This window comes from Mauremys reevesii, linkage group 1 (genome assembly GCF_016161935.1).
Source record: "Mauremys reevesii isolate NIE-2019 linkage group 1, ASM1616193v1, whole genome shotgun sequence".
NCBI classification, from domain to species: domain Eukaryota; kingdom Metazoa; phylum Chordata; order Testudines; family Geoemydidae; genus Mauremys; species Mauremys reevesii.
This window is the reverse complement of record NC_052623.1, coordinates 119,126,497-119,145,717: the sequence shown is the minus strand read 5'-3', so window position 1 is coordinate 119,145,717 and position 19,221 is coordinate 119,126,497.

The following is a 19,221-nucleotide window of genomic DNA, read 5'->3' as shown; positions in this document are numbered from 1 at the left end:
AAATGGCTGCATAAGTTTTATTTGTGGGTTAGTCTGTGTAAGTGAATGTAAACAAGAATAACTTACAAGTTAAGATGGCTGCAGGTGGAGCTGTCGCAGGAAAGCCCTCAACACAAATTTGTGTGAAGGTAGACAATAAGCTAAACCAGGCTCCACTGTAGTTAGTTTACAGTCCCTTGTTAATTGCTTTTCTGAGTAGAACACTGATTTTCTGCTCCCTTTACATGGAAGTTCCAGGAGCTTAAATTCATTTAGATTTTCATTCACATACATACCATAACATCAACACCTAGTTTGGACCAGTGAATTATCTCTGTATTTTGGTTTGCTGTGTGTTCCCCTGTTCATCTCCCTGTACAGCTCAAGTCCTCCTTGTACGTGATCAGTCCCTGTGTTCACATTATTTACTTCCAAATTAATTTTCAGACATTGGAATATGCAAGCTGCCAACCAGAATTTAAGGACGTGCATGGTAAACCTCAATGAAAAAAACTATTATCATCATTTTAATTCTGGTTTCTAATCAATGTTTCTTCACTTCCTAAAATGAAAAACAAACAAGCAAACAAAAAAACAATGGAGTCTGAGGTATTCATGACATGTGAGGTATCAAAGTTTTAGCACACTAAATGAGACTTATACACTGACTTGGAGACATTGCAGGTAGCCCAAGTAGCATGGTGAGAAGAGGGGGAACCTCTTTGGTTTTAGGTCAGTAAAGAACATGAGCTGGGATTCTTTGGCACCATTGACCAATTGGAGAAGTGGGGTGCTGATTAGCCAGCATTCCACAGGTTCCAGGACTTAGCCCAGAGAAGGTGCTGTGTGGACTCTTTTTCGGCTCCTTTCATTTAAGATCCTAGATGAATGCTTTGGGGTCCCCCTTGCTACAGAAAAAACAGAAGGCTCTGCCCAAAGTTTAACATACTTGAGCATTGAACTGGCCTCAGTTTGTGATTTCTAAGTTATCTGCAGAGATATTAGAATTGATCAGGGAATTGATATGGGCTCTCAGGGGCAAATAAAATTACTCTGAGGGAACTACAGATGGCTATAGGGCACCTAAAATTTGCATGCCAGATGGTGGCTCCTGGTCAGGCATTTTGTGCTCATCTGGAATCTGCTCCTCTGGAATGCAGAAGACTGGCAGGAGGCCGAACGGAGCCACCAGCTGGGACCCCAGCTGGCAGCAGGCTGAGTAGGTCTGGTGGCTGGGACCCCGGCTGGCAGTGGGCTGAGTGGGCTGAGCGTGCCCGGCGGCCGGGACCCCATCTGGGGTTCCATCCACCAGCTCCTGCCAGCTGGGGTCCCAGCTGCTGGCCCACTGCTGGCTGAATGAACGGAACCCCAGGCCGGCAATGGAATCAGTGGTGGCTGGGACCCACAGCCTGCCATTAAAAAAAATCGGCTCATGTACCACCTTTGGCACACATGCCGTAGGTTGAGGATCCCTGTTCTAGTGTAAACAGTGTGTACTGTACTTTATGGTAATTTTCACTATATGCGATTTTCCTTGTATGTGCTGACCTTAACCCTGCATAAGATGTGACTCCACTGTAGTGTAAAAAACAATTTGGGGCACCGCTTTTTGGCGCCCCCAAATCTTGGTGCCCTAAGCAGCCACCTAGTTCAGCCGCTGGCCCTGATAACATTGGAAATCCTGTTGGAGTTATCAAAGTCTATGCCTGGGGATCCACCTGTGTGAGGAAGACCATTTATTTAAGGCAGCATCTATTGTTCCCTTCATTGGCTCTTTCAGACTGAATGAGCTATGGCAGCTGCGGACAGGTCCCAGCATGCATTAAACATAGTAGATGTGCAACTATCTGGAGGAGTAGGGTACCTGCACTTACGGTTCTCAAAACAGACCAGAAGGGAAGGTGGGGGAGGAGATTTTGTGGTATTGAAGGAATGTGCAGATGAGTGCTTGTGCCCTGTAAAGGTGATAAGAGCCTCCCTAAAAATCCAGGGCCTGCAGCCAAGCCTTCCATTCACATACAGTGATGGGAGTTTCCTGACAAGGTACTAATTCAGTGCAGTATTGAGAAAAACCTTGTGCTACTGTGGTCGTGACCCAGGTAAATCTGATACTCATTCTTTCAGGAACAGGGCAGTGACATCAGCAGCTGCAAAGGGTTTTTGCCAGAGGCAGGAGAAGGCAATAGGGCACTGGAAATCAAGTTGTTACAGGACTTATATCCTCACCAAGGAAAAGATGGCCAGGAATGGCAAAACATCTCTAACTCAATGTGCTTGTTTGTTTCAGAAACTACCCAGAATGTACACAACATTTGGATGTGTGGGCCCACAAGAGGGCAGCGAGGATGGCAGCGGGATCTCAGCTGGGCTTCAGGGCTGAAGCTGTTCTCATCCAGAAAAGAGGGACTAGCTCATGCCAGGTCTGCATTCACTGGCAGGCAATGTGGACAAGACTAGAAAGAAAGTAAATAAGGGGGTCGCCAAGATAGTCTGGAGAAAGGGGATTCAGTGATACAGCAAAGGGACATCCATGACAATCAGCCGAAAGTTTTCAGGGATGATGGTATATATCTGTCAGGTGGAGGTGCTGACATAAGCTACAGCATGTGCAGGCATGGATTGGGCAGCTGTTGTGATAACAGGGTGCGTGGTTCGGGGGAGGAGTGACCAAGCTAGCCACTGACACTCACTGTGGCTGGTTTTCAATGTGGTTAAGAGAATAAAATCAACAGTTCCTAGAGGTAAAAGACCTGGAATTTTGGTGTTAGGCCTTGGGCTTATGTGATAGGGTGAGACCTTGTGTCCTTCATGGGCCAACGTCAGATCTTATAGCCCTTATGAGTCGAGGTCCCCACCCTGGGACTCAGAGAGAGTTGAGTCCTGGAGGGTAGCCTGAGGAGAGCTTACACTGTGTTATGTGTTATATGGTAGGGAGCCCTGTAACCCTGGCACCAGTTACAGGTTATATGGTAAGGAGCCCTGTAATCCACACATTGGAACCAATTAAGTGCAAATCATAGGAGAGTATGGCTGAAGGGTGGGTAGCAGGCCTCCTCTGTGTTAAAGTTTAATAAAAGTTGCGGCCCCTGCTTAATTCCATGCATGTGTCCTCATTTTGCGCTGTGTCCCCATCGAAGAAGAAGTAGCAGTCTCCCTGTCATGAACCTTTATATTTGCCAAGGTCATTCTCCCTTCCGTTCCAACTACCTCCATTGAAATCTCTGCTTATGTCAAGAGGGTTTTAAAGAAGGGTTTAAAAAAATTAACAAAGAAGAAGTTGAAAAAAAAACTTTATATTTGAATTTAAGAATGGAAATAATTAAATAATGGATTAAAAAAAAAAACCTAGCAAAAGTCAGTAAACCACAGAGCAAAGCCAACCATTCTGTCTGATCTTGCTGCAACTAATGAAACATTAACAATAATACATAACCATTGGTGATCATATTTCATCTGATAATCCATTAGGGCCTCACATAGTTCCTGCTTTTCCATATAAAACATAATACTTTGTGGGGAAAGAGGGAGGCAGAAAAAGAGAAAAGAATTTGTACTCACACTGTGTGCTGGCACAATAATGTTCTTCCCGCTGAACTAATGGCTGTTCATAGGGGTTTAGGTCAAAGAGTTTAATGGAGCTTAACTCTGGATGTCTCAGTAACTTCTTAGATTCTCAAACTAAACTACTTAAGTTTTAAAATACAAATGATGATGGTCCTGATGAGGAGACACATTCCCAACGAGACTTGAGGGTGAAATATACCGTTAGAATGCTAAAATAGTCTACATCACTTTCCCAACTAGTTGTATGAGAGCAGCTCCATTTCTTACTACAGCTGGATTCTCTGTTTGCAGCAAGGCAGAAAAGGAGGAAGAGAGACATGTTCAAAATGCTTTTCACTTCTGAGTTAGCCTGTTTTGTAAAAATGTTATTTTTAAAAAAGAAAAGAAAATTTGAACATGTTTAAAAGAGGGGGGAAAAACCCCAACCTATATCTGCTATCTTTGTATTGTGTGCTGAATCTCTCTTGATTAGGAGAATACAAAATGGAAGTTCCCTCATTCTCATGTTTTGCATTGCAGGATGTGATATAAAACACCATGCTCTTACGTGAGTAACATATGTCACTTGGGAAAAAAAGAGATCTCTATTAATTGTTGTTGGGTTTTTTTAGACTTTCCACTGATGGCTTTAACTGTTTCTCTAAAAAGTTCCTCTCTTAACTTACAATTGACATTACAGACCAAGCAACAAAGAATCCTGTGGCACCTTATAGACTAACAGACGTTCTGCAGCATGAGCTTTCGTGGGTGAATACCCACTTCTTCAGATGCAAGTCTTGCATCTGAAGAAGTGGGTATTCACCCACGAAAGCTCATGCTGCAGAACGTCTGTTAGTCTATAAGGTGCCACAGGATTCTTTGTTGCTTTTACAGATCCAGACTAACACGGCTACCCCTCTGATACATTACAGACCAATCTATTCAATGATCCTGATTTCTTCTGCCAACATAAATTTGTCACTTCTGGCTGTTTTTATTGAATATTGAAGTTCCTTTTTACATGTATTACAACTGCTCTTAGGTTTCCCAATATATATAGACTCACAATTAAATTAACTAGACATCTTTAGCTTTCTTTCAAAGGAAGGACTCTATACTTTCTATCTGGTTTGATATTCAAAACGTATCTTTCCGCTCACTTTCATAAAATTGCTTCCCTGGCCTGGGAACCTGTATCTTAACAGAGCAGCAGTAAATTTTCTCATCTGAGTTATAGAAGCATAGAAACTATAGATGTAGAAAACAAGAGTGTTTGTTTCAGAGCAAGGAAAAGCATGTATAATGCATCCAACCAATTTTGCGATGCAAGTTTGTTTGACAACACTGTGCAAGGGGAAGAAAACAAACAAAAAACCCATCTCAGATTATTCTAGGTTCCTTTAATGTTTTCAAATATAGGGGGCTCTGTTTAACACTGTGCTGCACTTGGTGTAGGCGGCTAAGCCTGAGTAAAGTTGGTGTAAAGTAGGTGTTAAACCTCTTTATACCCCTGCAGCCAGTATTCACTTTGCCTCTTTGTAAGAGTAGTTGCATTTATGTTATCTGGCTATGTTAACTGAAGTGTAAACTCCAAATGGTGTGGCTGAGCCAAAACAATGCACAGTTAGCAAATACCTAGACAGCACTTATTCTCCAGCTGGGTGACTGAGTACACCTGGTATAAAATGGTAGCAGGCATGAAGCTGCTCCAATCTGAAGAAAAAAGTTGTTGTGCAGACTTCATTCAGTTAGAAACTTTAACAATTCCATGTTCCATATCTGTCACTCTGTTGATATCCTGGGTGAAGTGTGGTGTCTCTTCCTGCTCACCTCTCTGTATTGCCTCTTATGTACAAAGCTGCTGCGTTGTCTGGCCTGTAGACAATGTTCTTCTGCATTGCATTCTGCAAGGGCACAGCATATGAAAGTCACTGAGGACTTGTGCAGGCAGGTGATGTGAGAAAGAGGAAATAGTGACACCTGAGACAACTATTAGCCACGGCCCCTCAACCTCCAGCTACTGTTTGCCGGGTCTGGTCTATGTAGGCTAATACATGTGTGCAGCACTAGAATTGTTATGAGGTATTTTTACAGTGCCTGTGGCATGGGAGTGAGAGATTTCTCCAGGGAGGCAGTTTTCCTCTGTGGATATATTCAGCATTTGCTTTAGAAACGGCTTGTGCCTGTTTTCATATACGGGCACCTGAGCTCCTTTCTACCCTTGTGCTACTCTCTAAATTCCCCAACCAGCAGTGAGAAGACCAGGGATTACAACCTCCCTGTGGACTGCTGCTGAGAAGACAAAGAGCTTGACATTCCTCTCATTTACATTGGTGTAAAGTGGGATTATCATCATTCAGGTGAATGGAGTTGCTCTGGTATAAACCTAATGTAAATGATAGGAGAATCAGGCACAAAGGAATGAACAGAGGGAAATGGGGATATGGTTGTAAGGCTCACACCTTTAGCTTCTCTCAGGACTCTAGGATTCCTGTCTGCAGTTGTGAATTTTTGATGTAAAAGCCACTGGAGGATCAGTATTTTGTAATTTGGAATTACCCACAGAATTGCAGCTGCAGGGCTCGCTTAATACACATACAACTGAGACTCAGGATTGAGCTTCAGCGTAAGATGCACAAACAGCCTTATGCTATATGTTATTACTGTCAGATAACAGGGTATTAGAGGAGCAGAATGTAACTCCTACAGTGGGAAATTTCTCTCTCTACTATATTATTTGTTATTCTTTTGAAGGTGTACTAGGTGCTAGACAAGCAACTAAGACTACCCCGGAACTGCTTAAATCTAAATAGATAACAACATTTTAAAAAAGTGCTAAAGGATTTGGAGTGGAAAAGAGACCTATAAACAAGCAATGGGAATTAGATGTTCAGCATCTGTTTTGTTTGTCCACATTTGTTTTCTTTCTGATCCCCATTTCCTCCTCACTCCTACAGATCTCTCCACTTATTCCACCTATCCTCTGGAGATACCTGGGCCTGATCCTCAGTTGGTTTAAAGATTACTCAATCAGGTCATTTGGGTGTAGGGATGTGGGATGCCCTTGCCTGCCCATAGAGTTTTTGGTCCTACGTGATTTTTGTTTGTTCGTTATATTGTACAAATAATAGAAACACCTGCTCTTCCTAACGATACATAGATCGCCCAGGATCTCAACTTGGCCTTTTTGTATAGAAAAGTAAATTTCAGTGTGCAAAATTTTGCATTGGGTCTGCGCTGGGCATCATGCTTGAGATTTCAGTAAGAAAGCTGCATGCTGTGCAGGATGTTGCACTGGAAATTTCCTCAGTCCTTGTAAACAGATGATAAAAGCTTTGACTATCTCAGTGGTTATCAGCTTGTTCATGTGTGTAATTACTTCATACAATGCTCTAACCCTCTATGGCATAACAAAATTGGGAGGAATGTTGCACTTTAAAGCAAAAAAAAAAATCTGTCTCATAGGTCCGTTAGCAGTGTTCTCTCTCCCAAAGGCTAGAAGGAAATAAAGAGCAAATAATTACTGAAAGCAAATGGGGAAGATAGAGGACGGCAAAACAACCCCTAGAAATGAGAAATGCTGCCTTTAACACAAAGGACGCATTCTGTGAGAAAGTAGTAAGCAATGTGAAGCACCTACAGCATACACAACCCAACTGGTATGAAAATGTGGGAGGTCAGGAAACTCACCCTAGATGCAGAAAGCCATTATAAAGTGAAAAGAATCAATTTAATTTATCACTTTAAACAAATGAAACAAAGCCAGTGCCAGATTTAATGCAGCTATTTTACAGTACAATGGGAAAATGAAGACATTTTTAAGCAGAGAGCTTACAAGTAGTAGTCTAGGAATGCTTAGATCAGGTGGTACTGTCTGTTAGGCCTGGTCTACACTAGGCGTTTAAATCGGTTTTAGGAGCGTAAAACCGATTTAACCAACACACACACACTAGCAGGCACCTTATTTATTTTTTTTTCTTAAAAAAACTCTGTCTGTCCCCTAACGGAGAGAGGAGCTAGTATAGTATTAACAATTAACATATCGGATTAGAGTGGTGTGGACGCGCTGATGACGGTATTGGCTCCCCGAGCTATCCCACAGTGCACCCGTGACCTGCTGGGACTGCAATCTGAACTCGGTCAGGTAAACAGGAAAAGCCCCGCTTTTTTGAATTTTTCTTTTGAATATTTCAGCCAGCCGATCGATCAGCAGGATCAAGTCCGAATGGCAAAAAAAAAAAAAAAAAAATAAAAGAGCGGATGATGGATGATGCAGGGCATGGGGCAGGCAAATCCATCCAATCCGTTCTCCGTTCGATCCCTTTAAAAATTTTTAAAATCTTAAAAAAGACCACAAAGCAGCCAGCAGGCGGACTCAGCACTGCAGCGTGACAATCAAAAACGAAAAGCAAAAGAATCAAATGGATGCTGCAGGACTGGAGGACTGCCTATCCAACAGTTCAGCATTCTCCTAAAATTATTTGCATTTGGTCTCTGAGCTCCAAATGCTTGGCAGGTCACACACACACCCACCACCACCCCCACCCCCCCACCCCCCCCCCACACCCCCACCACCCCCCCCCCCCCCCTTTAAAAAAAAACACTCTTCCTACTTTTTTGATCACACTTATGATACTGCAGCGCTCAGCAGATACACGATAGTGCAGCACTCAACCCATAACATGATCCCTCCCCCCCCCGGCCCATGGAAATGGTAAAAAATGGAAAAGATCCATCTCATCAAAATATCATCAGCATATCATGATATGGAAATGGATCCTCATGATCAGCATCATCAGCTGACAACAAAGACAAAAGTCTGGCCTCGCCATCAGCCTATTGGCCCTTTTTTTTGGTTTTTCATGGGGGGGGATGGGGCTGGGGTCCATCCTCATCATCCAGCAACAGAGGGGAGGCTCATCAGCCCCCCAGCTCCTTCCCCCTTAAAGAAAAGAAAGCTAGCAGTTCCTAGTGGTAGCTGCTTGGGGCTGGACTTACACTGCTTCTCTGCCTGTCTGTCTGTCTGGACTATCATAGCTGCTCCAGCTGCCTTATTACTTCATCACACTCTTTCTCACTGTTCATTTTTTTCTTATTAATTCATCACACAAGGGGACAAGGGGGGTGGGAGGGGACAAGAAAAGGGTAGGGAAGAAAGGCACCCAGATAATTGTTGTGTGAGTAGGACACAGATATAGATACAGCACACCTCATGGCTCTAGCACAGCAGGTGGTCACACTCTGCACATACTAGCAAAGGCAGCAGCATTTCAGATTATTTTAGGCACTACATTTTCTTTGATTTTCAAGGAGTCATTCCCATTTGCTTTGGCTGCTGGCTGATTGACCAGGCAGCAGCAGCAGCAATGGTAAGAAAAAATGGTGATGGTGAGTCCTATGTAGTAACAATTTGTGCTGGGTGTTCAAATGGCATGGTGGCTAGTAACCATCTTCTGCTGTCATGCAAAGCAAAAGCATGCATGTGTCTGCATGCTGTACACCTCTGGTGAATGCTAGTACACATATGCTACAAGCGCAATCACAAATATAAACGCATCTGCCAGAATGCTCCAAAAAGCCAGCCAGGGCAGCATCTGGACCGCTGCCAGCCCAAGCGAAGTTCGACTGGAGACGACCCCAACTGACTTTCCATTTACGACTTTTCCCAGCAGAAATTTTTGGGGACATCACCCGGAAGTTCCGACTTAGGAGGGAAGGGCACTAGGAAGGGAACTGGAAAATCACTAGGGAGGCTCGCAACACCGCAGATATCTACGCACAACTCAACACCACGCAACACCACCTCCAGCAATGTTTAGTGTTTATGTGTTAATTAACACACCAAATTTTTGTTTTTTATTTTACAATTTACTTAAATTAGGTTTAATAGAACCAAAGGGTTAGAAAGGCAGGCTCTGTAATGATATTGATCGGCTCCAAGGCCATATTAGAGATGAAGAGAAGTCTCAGGAGAGAGGTTGTTGTCACCTTGACCTTGGGTCAGAGCTAGACCACTGACCCCTGACACCCAGAACTTCTGCACCAGATCGTGATATCTTTCATGCCTATGGAGTAAGTCAGCAGGGGACATGTGTCGATGTGGCTCTTGCCAAATCGGAATTGACTGGCCTGTAGGAAGCTGGAGAGCAGCGGGAAATGTGGGTTAAAGTATGTCAATAATGTTTCACAAGAACAATTTCTCCCAAGAATTGTAGCTGTTGGAATGTTTTGACATTTATTCGGTAGAGAAATGTAGCATGTTTTGTGAAGCACTTCAAGAGGCTGCTGCTAACTGCTGTGGTGTATTGATCTTTCTGTTAAATTGCCTGGGCACACTTGGGAGATCATTGAGATTCAGGCAACAGGACAGAAAGGATCGGCTGCACCCGATGGTCACTAATGGTAATTGGTTTCGATCCTTGCACTTGAAGAAGCCATGATTTACTCGGTTCACAGATGAATTGTAGACACTAAATATTTTGAAAAGAAAAAATACTGTGATTTCTTTCTTCTTGTCATTTACAAATTATTACCTCCTCTTCTGTGTGTTTCATATAAAATGTACATATAAATCCACATTGCTGGACATAAAAACATGCTAAGCAGAATTTTAAGGAACTCTCCCTCTAATCTCTCTGGCTAGTATTAGCATAAAACAAATATGTTATTTGATGCTAATATAAATGAGTTAATTAAATAATAATAATATAAACAGGATTAAAAAATCTGTCGACCTCATGCTTCACCACCACCAAGACACATCATTCTTACATCATTACGTTCATTCCTTCATCTCTCATTGCTTAACTGTATGCTGATTAGAGATGCATCTTCTGGTGTCTTTATGTTATGAATGTTAGAAAGTAGAGTTCTACTGGGGGTAATTATAAAAGAGGATTAATGTAGTCAGGTGTGCATGGTAGCCTTAAATTCCAGAATAAATGATGTTTGAACTGAGGCTCATTTACGAAAAGGGATGTGTACTTCCTAAAAATAGAATGCAATGGTAGCTATATACTAATAATAACCATCCAAAATCCAGGCAATGCAAGGCTTTTCAATAAAATTTTGTAGGATTGTGTGGTCTTGTACTCTATACAGGATACTTTTCTGAATATATGTAAATGAGCATTGATTTGATAAAAGGAAATATATATATTAAGGTTCTGGGGAAACATAATACTATATTACTTTTAATTCAATTCACATACATGTGACCTTTATCATTTATAATAGTTTCCTACAATTTTTAAAAGCATATGAGGCTGTTCTGTAGCGGAGGCTCCTGTAGTTTATAGAAACAGGAAAGGAAATATTTTCATGCACAGACTTGTAAAATATCAATAAAATCCATACCATTCTGTGACAAAGTAGAAAATAACACAATTTAAAATATTGTCACATATTGCTTATTTACAGGGACCAAATATAAATGTCCAGTTTTTTGTTTTGTTTTGTATTTTTGTTAAAATGACTATAAAAAGACTGTAATTTCAATTACAGTAAATCATGCATTATAGAACTTGACTCATCAAGAACAGTAAAAGAGCAAACAACAGTTTCTAAACACCACTGCATCTTGGGCATAATAGGTACGTGGCATTTGCAATTGATTATACATGGCCTAAATTTCTGAAATATTTACAAATGTTAGATAATGACAACCTCAAGAGAAAATCTAGAAAACAAACGGTATACAGGAGATAGCCCAAGGCAATCAGTGATGAGGTCAGATCTATACAGTATGTGTGCTTTACTTGAAAAAGCCTCTACTAAAATGTCTTTATGCATAGTTTAGGGCTTTGGGATATAGCAGGTATTCACTAGGGGAAGGTAAGGATTATTTACTAGGATCAGTAACAGGGAATTCAATATTAAAACCGACAAAGGTTATCATCTATTACACATTAAATTTACCACAGTTGTCTGACAACTCTCATAGCAACAGATTTCATTCTTAACAATTCAAAGCAATCTTTCAGATTAAAGTTCATGTGATCACTTTAAAGAACAGTTCACTGTTAATCAAGCAATATTGCTTGAGGCATCATGTTTGTCTTTCACTTCAGGCTATTTTGTAGATTGCAGAAAATGCCGAGTCCCTCTGTGTGCATGTGCAGGGTTGTATGTGTGCTGTGGGGAAAATGATAGGGGGCTAATAAGGAGATGGAGGGCGATTGGATAGATCCTGCACTAGAAATAAATTCCCAGTAGCTGGATATTCGAGAAGGAGATATCACAGAAGGGAAAGGAAGGAGGGAGGGAACGAGGTGGGAAGGGTGAATTCCAAATTAATATTAGTTTTAAATTCCATTTTAGTCTAACTCTGTGTACAGGGCAATAACTGAGGGTGATAGGACCTAACAGGTAAATAATAAGTCTTTAGAATACATGAATACATATGCACCAAATCTTAGCTCTGTCCCTATGTGACGATAAATTATTAGTGCGTTATACACATTCTCCAGTCAGTGGGATTACTCACAGAGTAAGGTTATATGCAGTGTGAGTAAGGGAATCTGGACCCAACTGGGGGCCATATCATGCCATTGATTCCTAAGCAACATTCCTTATTGACTTCAAAGGTAAGTTCTGCTTAAAAATCATTGACAAGGCTGTCTGGTATTAACAAAAGACAATGGCCCATATCAATCCCCCAAGCAGTTCTGGGAGAGAACATCTCTGCAAGGATCCCCTTGTAGGTATCTCCCTATATTATCCCATCATGATTGCCATGTACAATGGGATAGATCCGAAACTTAGAGGAACTCTAGCAGCATCTTCTTCTTGGGTTTATGGCAGCTTCAGTGGAATTCTCTGTGACATTAGAACTGGTCAGAAATTTTCCAGTGCCACTTTTTTCATCCAAAATGCCCATTTGTCTAAACCAAAACTGTTGGAGGGAAAGGGTCAGTTTCAACAAAACACTCGCTTTGAAACATTTAAAAAAAAAAGTTTCAAAATGAAGTTTTCTTTCAGTTTGAAATGACTTTTTTAATATAAATTTTTATTTAACATATACTAAAAATAAGGGGAGGAAGAGGAAAATATTTTTGAAAACTGTTGTGGGCCTGGAAAACTATTTCCCATCCATCTCTACGTGCCGTGGCTTACCCAAGATCCTTGAGGAAGACTTCATTAAGATATACTGTATACTGTATTTTTAAGGGGATTTTCTGAGGGGGGGAGAGGAGGGGCAGAGAAGTCACTGTGTACCACCTAACTCCTCCCTCTGGCCCAGCCTAACTCCACTATAGACACCCAAGCAGACACTGAATTTGTGGGAAAATCTATATGGGGGTCTGTTAGTCAAGATGGAAACAAATTCTTTGAAGACAAATCTTTATGAAGTCTCTAGCTGATTTTTGACATCCATTTAAAATCTGGAAAATATTTTATATGCTTCTTAATGTTCTGTATTGCCTTCTTACTGATTAAGCTTGTTCTTCTTCCTTTAAGTAAGTATAACTGTTCTGTTAGGCATACGTGACGTATAACAGCAGGAGGTATGTGAACATTTAATGGTAGTTCAAAATTAATTACTATTTCTATTTTTCCTGATTTTTCTAGATCCACTAAAAATAAACAAATAAGCTATTGACCTCAGATTCTAAATGTATTTCCTATATTCAGTACTAATTCTGGTGAAATTAAGGTTAACCTATTAACAAACTGTGTAGGTTTTCTTTTATTTTAATGATGCCTAAATGTTCTCCTGAGAACTAAAGGAAATCAAGTTAGCCATAGAAGATTCAGATCCTGATGATAGTACTCTGGACAGTTCTCTTCTTCCTGAGTGTGGATTAGATTCATTTTTTTTATTTCATAAAGAGATAAAGACATTTCTAATGGGTTCATTTTTTATATGCCCCCATCCTATATATTGCATTTTTCTGTCTTGTAATTATTGTCCTTGCTAAGGAACATTCTCTTTTAATTTATTACTTCAATAGTCATCTTAGTGGTCTTTTTCCTTGAAAGAATGGGTTTTGCATGGAATTCTACATATAGTTTCTTGTCAACTAGTTTTGAATAATTGCATGATTTTAATTGGGTTAAAGGATTCAGATATTTTATGATATGGATATAAAACAATACACCTCAGTGGAGTTGAAAGCAAAAATGCAATTGATTTATATCAAAGAGCTCTGCAGTAAAGGGGAATGCTAGTGTCTTTATTAAATAATATAGCAATGAAACAAAATGATGCTGCTAGATAACAAAAATATTGCACTCAAATATAATTCTTCATAAAATAACACAAATGGGATGTGATGGGATGAACAGTGATTCTGCTCCCTCTGGATGAGGTCCCCACTCCTATAAGAATAGCCCTGGCTGAGCAGCCAGTGGTCTGAGGTAGTAGTAGTAGGGGTTTTCAGAGTCAGCTCAGGAAATAATTCCCAAGTGAGAGATAATTAGGTACAGCTGAGTTCACACAGACTCAAAACCCTAAATAGAAGCTGAGTTAAGTCTCATTGGGAGAAAGATGTGGAATTCTTGGGATAAAGGTATTCCCATGTTTCTAGTGTTTTATATTTATAGAGGATTCTGAGGAATTTGAGTATTTAGAGGAGTTAGCCTTATGCAGTGTGTTTGCACCAAAGGGTTCCTCTAAATGTTTCCACCCATGATAGTGCTGGGGGATAAGAGCGAGGGAGGGGGAGAAACAAGGAGATCCACCCCAGATCTCCTTAGTTTGGGTAGGTAGTGGCCCTCTACTGGGTTGGTGTGGTGAGAGCTCACGCTCCTATTTTAATGTACTTTAACCATTAGGGTAGTGCTAGCCTAAACAAGATGTTGACATTTTACAGCATTATGACCTCCAGACATGAAAGGGATATTTCCAGAGACTATGATCATTGCTGTGTTTTTAATGTTGTTGAAAAATGGCCCTGTAAAAAAACCAACCAACCAACCAAACAAACAAAAAAACTCTGCAAACCCCAGAGAAGGTTTTTTTTCCCCATCCTGTCTAACTTGGACCTCCAATAATGGTTTACATGTGTTCTTACTACATATCCCCCTCCAGTAAAATGAAATCAGCCACTAAATATGTTATGTTCCTAATGCTCGAAGTACTAAATGGTCAGGGTGTTGTCAACCCTGCCCATGTGTTCCCAATGATAACTTTACATTTTATTCCTGTTAATAGGTTGGTTTTTTGTTAAATGTTTGCATTAGAATAATGTCCTAACAGACTTTCATATAAAGGCTGCAAGACAAGATCCTTGGATAGCTCCATAGAGACATGTCCAGAATATTGCATTCAGATGGTTGGTAACAAGAGTTAGATATCCCAAACTTGATGGGAACAAGGAGAACGTGGCTTTATACCACGGGTTCTCAAACTGGTGGTCTTGAGCCCTCAGCAGGTCGTGAGGCTACTACATGGGGGTTACGAGCTGTCAGCCTCCACCCCCAAACCCCAATTTGCCTCCAGCATTTATAATAGTGTTTAATATTTAAAAAATGTGTTTTTAGTTTATAAGGGGGGGGGGGGTTGCACTCAGAGGCTTGCTGTGTGAAAGGGGTCACCAATACGAAAGTTTGAGAATACTGCTTTATACCAACTTTGCACTCTAATTCCCAACACTTTCAGAAGCTAGTTCAACCCACAGTTAGGTAGGAATGCACAGCAAACACTGATCACCATCTAGTGGTTGCCCGTATGGTGTTGATGCTCCAGCGAGCAGGTAATCCCTCTGTGATGATGAAGAAGACTGAAATCAATGCACTCCATGTTCCTGGTTTAGCCAACAGGTTTTGTATTGACATCAACAACAGATTTTCAGCTTTAGCTAATTTGCCAGATGACGTGGAGATTGCCTGGTCCCTGTTCATGTCTACCCTCAACCAATCTGCTGGGCAGACAATTGGCTATAGGCATCTAGCACGCTGACCATGGCTATCTGAGGAGGCCTTCCAGATAATTAAATTGAAGGCTGAAGCCCACCAGTGTGGTGATAAGCGCACTCTTAATCAGCTGAAGTGAAAATTTAACACCTTGGCACTCCACAATCACCAAGTGGCAAAAGATGTCAAATTTGGCTTAGCCAGGGATGACTTGAAGCCAGCATTCTGCACCATTTGCAACCTCAGTGGTCAAGAGGTAGTCACTACAAACAGCATCCTGAATGACAGCCAAGGCCATCCATGTAAATTGGATGATGACATTCTCTCATGCTGGGTGGAACATTATCACAGTGTCCTGAACCATCCTCCAGCTGCTGCTTGTTCAGAGCTGGATGATCTGGCAGTCCCTGCAGTTCCAGATCCAGAGGTTTGTACTGATGCACTAACATTGAATGAAGTGAAGTGTACTGTCTCTAAGCTGAAAAACGGATGCCAGCTGGTACTGATAGCATCCACTCAGAGCTGCTAAAATGTGCTATTGATCCTGATGTTGGACTCTCAGGCTGACAAGCCTTTGCAGTTGTGCAGGAATGGACCAAATTGTGAACGATCGCTACGGCCAACTGTCTGGCTAAGCATTGAAGAAGAAGTTAGGTAGAGAAGCTTCATGGCTGTTCTCATTTATAGCTACCTGCAACAGCCTCCTAACAGTGTCGGCTGTGAAGGGTGGGGGGCAGTGTAGATCTCTCTCTGTGTACAAAATTCATAGATTAGCATGGTTAGTATTATTGCCAGCAACTCCCTGGTATTATTGGTCCTGTAGGTTGGATTCATTTAATTTAAGTCTGGCAATTGCTGAATTGTTGAATTTAATGTTTTAATATCTTACTTATTTGTTCAATTTGCATATACTGAATTTTGTTTTTAGGAAGAGAAGCCAAATGAACTTGACAATGAGTCTTTTGACAACACTGGCTACACTTAATTATATACAACTGCCATCATGTGACGAGCTGGGCTACAGGCTGATGCAAATTTACCCCGTCAGATTCCCAGTAGAGCATCAATTTAACAATGTGGAATCATTAACAAAGAAATGTTGGATACTGGACATAAGCTTTGTATAGTTAAATGAAAGTCAATATTTGAATTTCTTGGCATCACTGTACTGATTAGATTGTCAAAATGTGTCCTTTAGTTTTGTGTACATTCACAGCAATGATGCCACTTGCATGTATACAATATCTAAATATTGTGTGAGCAATCCATAGAACAAACCTTATGAAATTGTCATAGCTGGCTAAAACAGAATGACAAATACCTGTGAGCAAGTCTCAATCTGCACATGCTTTTAAATTAAGTGCCAGTGTTGACACAAAAACAAGTGGATATAAAATGGTCATCAGCAAGTTAAGGCCTGAAATTAGACAAAAAATTCTAGCCATCAGATGAATTAAATTCTGGAATAGCTTTCCAAGGGGAGCAATAGGGGCAAAAATCCTAACTTGTTTCAAGACTGATCTTGATTAATCTACTGAGGGGAGGCATGATGAGATTGCCTAAAATGGCATGTGGCCCATCTGCGACTGCTAGTAGCAAAAATCCTCAATGCCCAGAGATGAGGCACTAGATGCGGAGGAGTCAAGTTACTACAGAGACTTCTTTACCAGGTGTTTGGCTGGTGGATCTTGTCAACATGCTCAGGGCTCAACTGATTGCCATATTTGGGGTTGGGGAAGGAATTTTCTCCAGGTCAGATTGGCAGAGACACTGACGGTTGTTTGCCTTCCTCTGCAGCATGGGGCACATGTGACTTGTTGGTGTAAACTAGAGTACATGCTGGATTCTCTGTAACTTTAAATCATGATTTGAGGACTTCAGTAAATCAGCAGAGGTTATAGGTCTATTAGAGGAGGGGGTGAATGAGGTTCTGTGGCCTGCAATGTGCAGGTGGTCAGACTAGATGATCTCGATGGTCCCTTCTGGCCTTAAAGTCTATAATTCTATGAGTTTCTCAAGCAGAAAAAGAAACTAAATGTTCCATTTTTTTTTAGTGTGAACTAATTACTCAGCTCTAGTGATACATGAGATCATGCTCTACTGTCAGCACTGCAAATGTTTAGTGGGATTTTCAAAAGTAGTCATAGAATCATAGCTATGTAGGGCTGAAAGGTCAAGAGGTCATCTAGTCCAGTTCCCTGTGCTGAGATAGAACTGAATACCGAGACCAGTGGCTCTCAAACTTTTGTACCAGTGACTCCTTTCACAGGGAAAGCCTCTGAGTGTGACCCCCCCCTTATAAATTAAAAACACTTTTTTATATTTAACAGCACTATAAATGTTTGGGGTGGAGGTTGACACCATGTAATAACCTCGCGACCCCCTGAGGGGTCCCGACCCCCAGTTTGAGAACCCCTGACCTAGACCATCCCTAACAGGCATTTGTCTAGCCTAGTCTTAAAATCCTCCCATGACAGGGATTCCACAACCTCCCTTGGAGACCTATTCCAGTGGTCTATCTCTGTTGAAGCCAATGGTTAAACTCCTATTAATTAAATGAGAGCAAAGTTTGTCAACTACTGAGCTCTTTTGAAAATCTCACTGTACCTCTTTTGGAACAGAACAACTTAGTACATTTAGCCCGTGGTAACAAATATTAAGCATTTTAATACAGCTAAAAGTATGGGTATGTCTACACCACACACTGCTTCAGCAATGTGTAGAGTAGATACACAGCTAGCCCCCCTCCTAGCCTGGGTATAATACCAGTGTAGACAGTGAAGCACAGCTTAGGTGAGTAGAGTAAAGACACTCCTGAACCCTGTGGGTATGTACTGAGGTACATGCCCTACAGGGCACTGTATTTGCCAAGCAGTGACTCCCTCATCTACACTGCTATTTTTGGCAGTATAATGCCACCACACTGCTGGAGTCTTTCCCCACTGCCACTGCTGGAGACTTTCCCTTCCGCAGGGAGATGCAAAAGCCTTTTCCCGCCACAGGGAAAGATTCCTGCAACAGGCTGGCTCCAACAGCTTCCTGTTGAAGGAGTCTTTCCTTGCACAAAGGAGATGCTCCAGAAGCTCTCTATTGCTGGCTGGCAGCTCCCTGTTGCAGGGAAAGGCTCCAGCAGTGGGGAATTCCCAGAGCTTTTCTCCCAGCCCAGCAAAAGACACACTTCTCTCCCTCCACACTGTGGACACAGCTTGCTTTTCACTGCCACGTGCAGCTCCACATACCCTAAATGCTGCCATGAGAGGTGTACAATGTAGACATAACCTATATGTATTCACCTAGGAACAAAGAGTGTACGCCATATTTATAGGATGGGGTACTTTGCTATGGGAAGCAGTGACTCTGAAAATATTTGGGCGTTGTGGTATATAATCACTTGAACATGAGCTCCCAGTGTGACTCTGTGGCCCAAATAGATAATGTGATTCTGTATAAACAGGAGACTCTTGAATAGGAGTAAAGAGGTTATTTTACCTCTGTATTTGGCACTGGTGTGACTGCTACTGCAATTCTCTGTCTAGTTCTGATGCCCACAATTCCAGAAGGATGTTAATAAACTGGAGAAGTTTCAGAGAAGAGCCTCGAGAATGATTAAAGGATTATAAAACATGCCTTATAGTGATTGAGCTCTTTGAATCAACTTAGATTAACAAAAGAAGGTTAAGGAGTGGCTTGATTACAGTCTATATCTACACGGGGAACATGAGAAAGGTATAACATGATCTAACGGCTGGAAGTCAAAGATAGACAAATTCAGACTGGAAATAAGGCATAAATTTTAACAGTGAAAGTAATTGCCCATTGGAACAATTTACCAAGGCTTGTGAT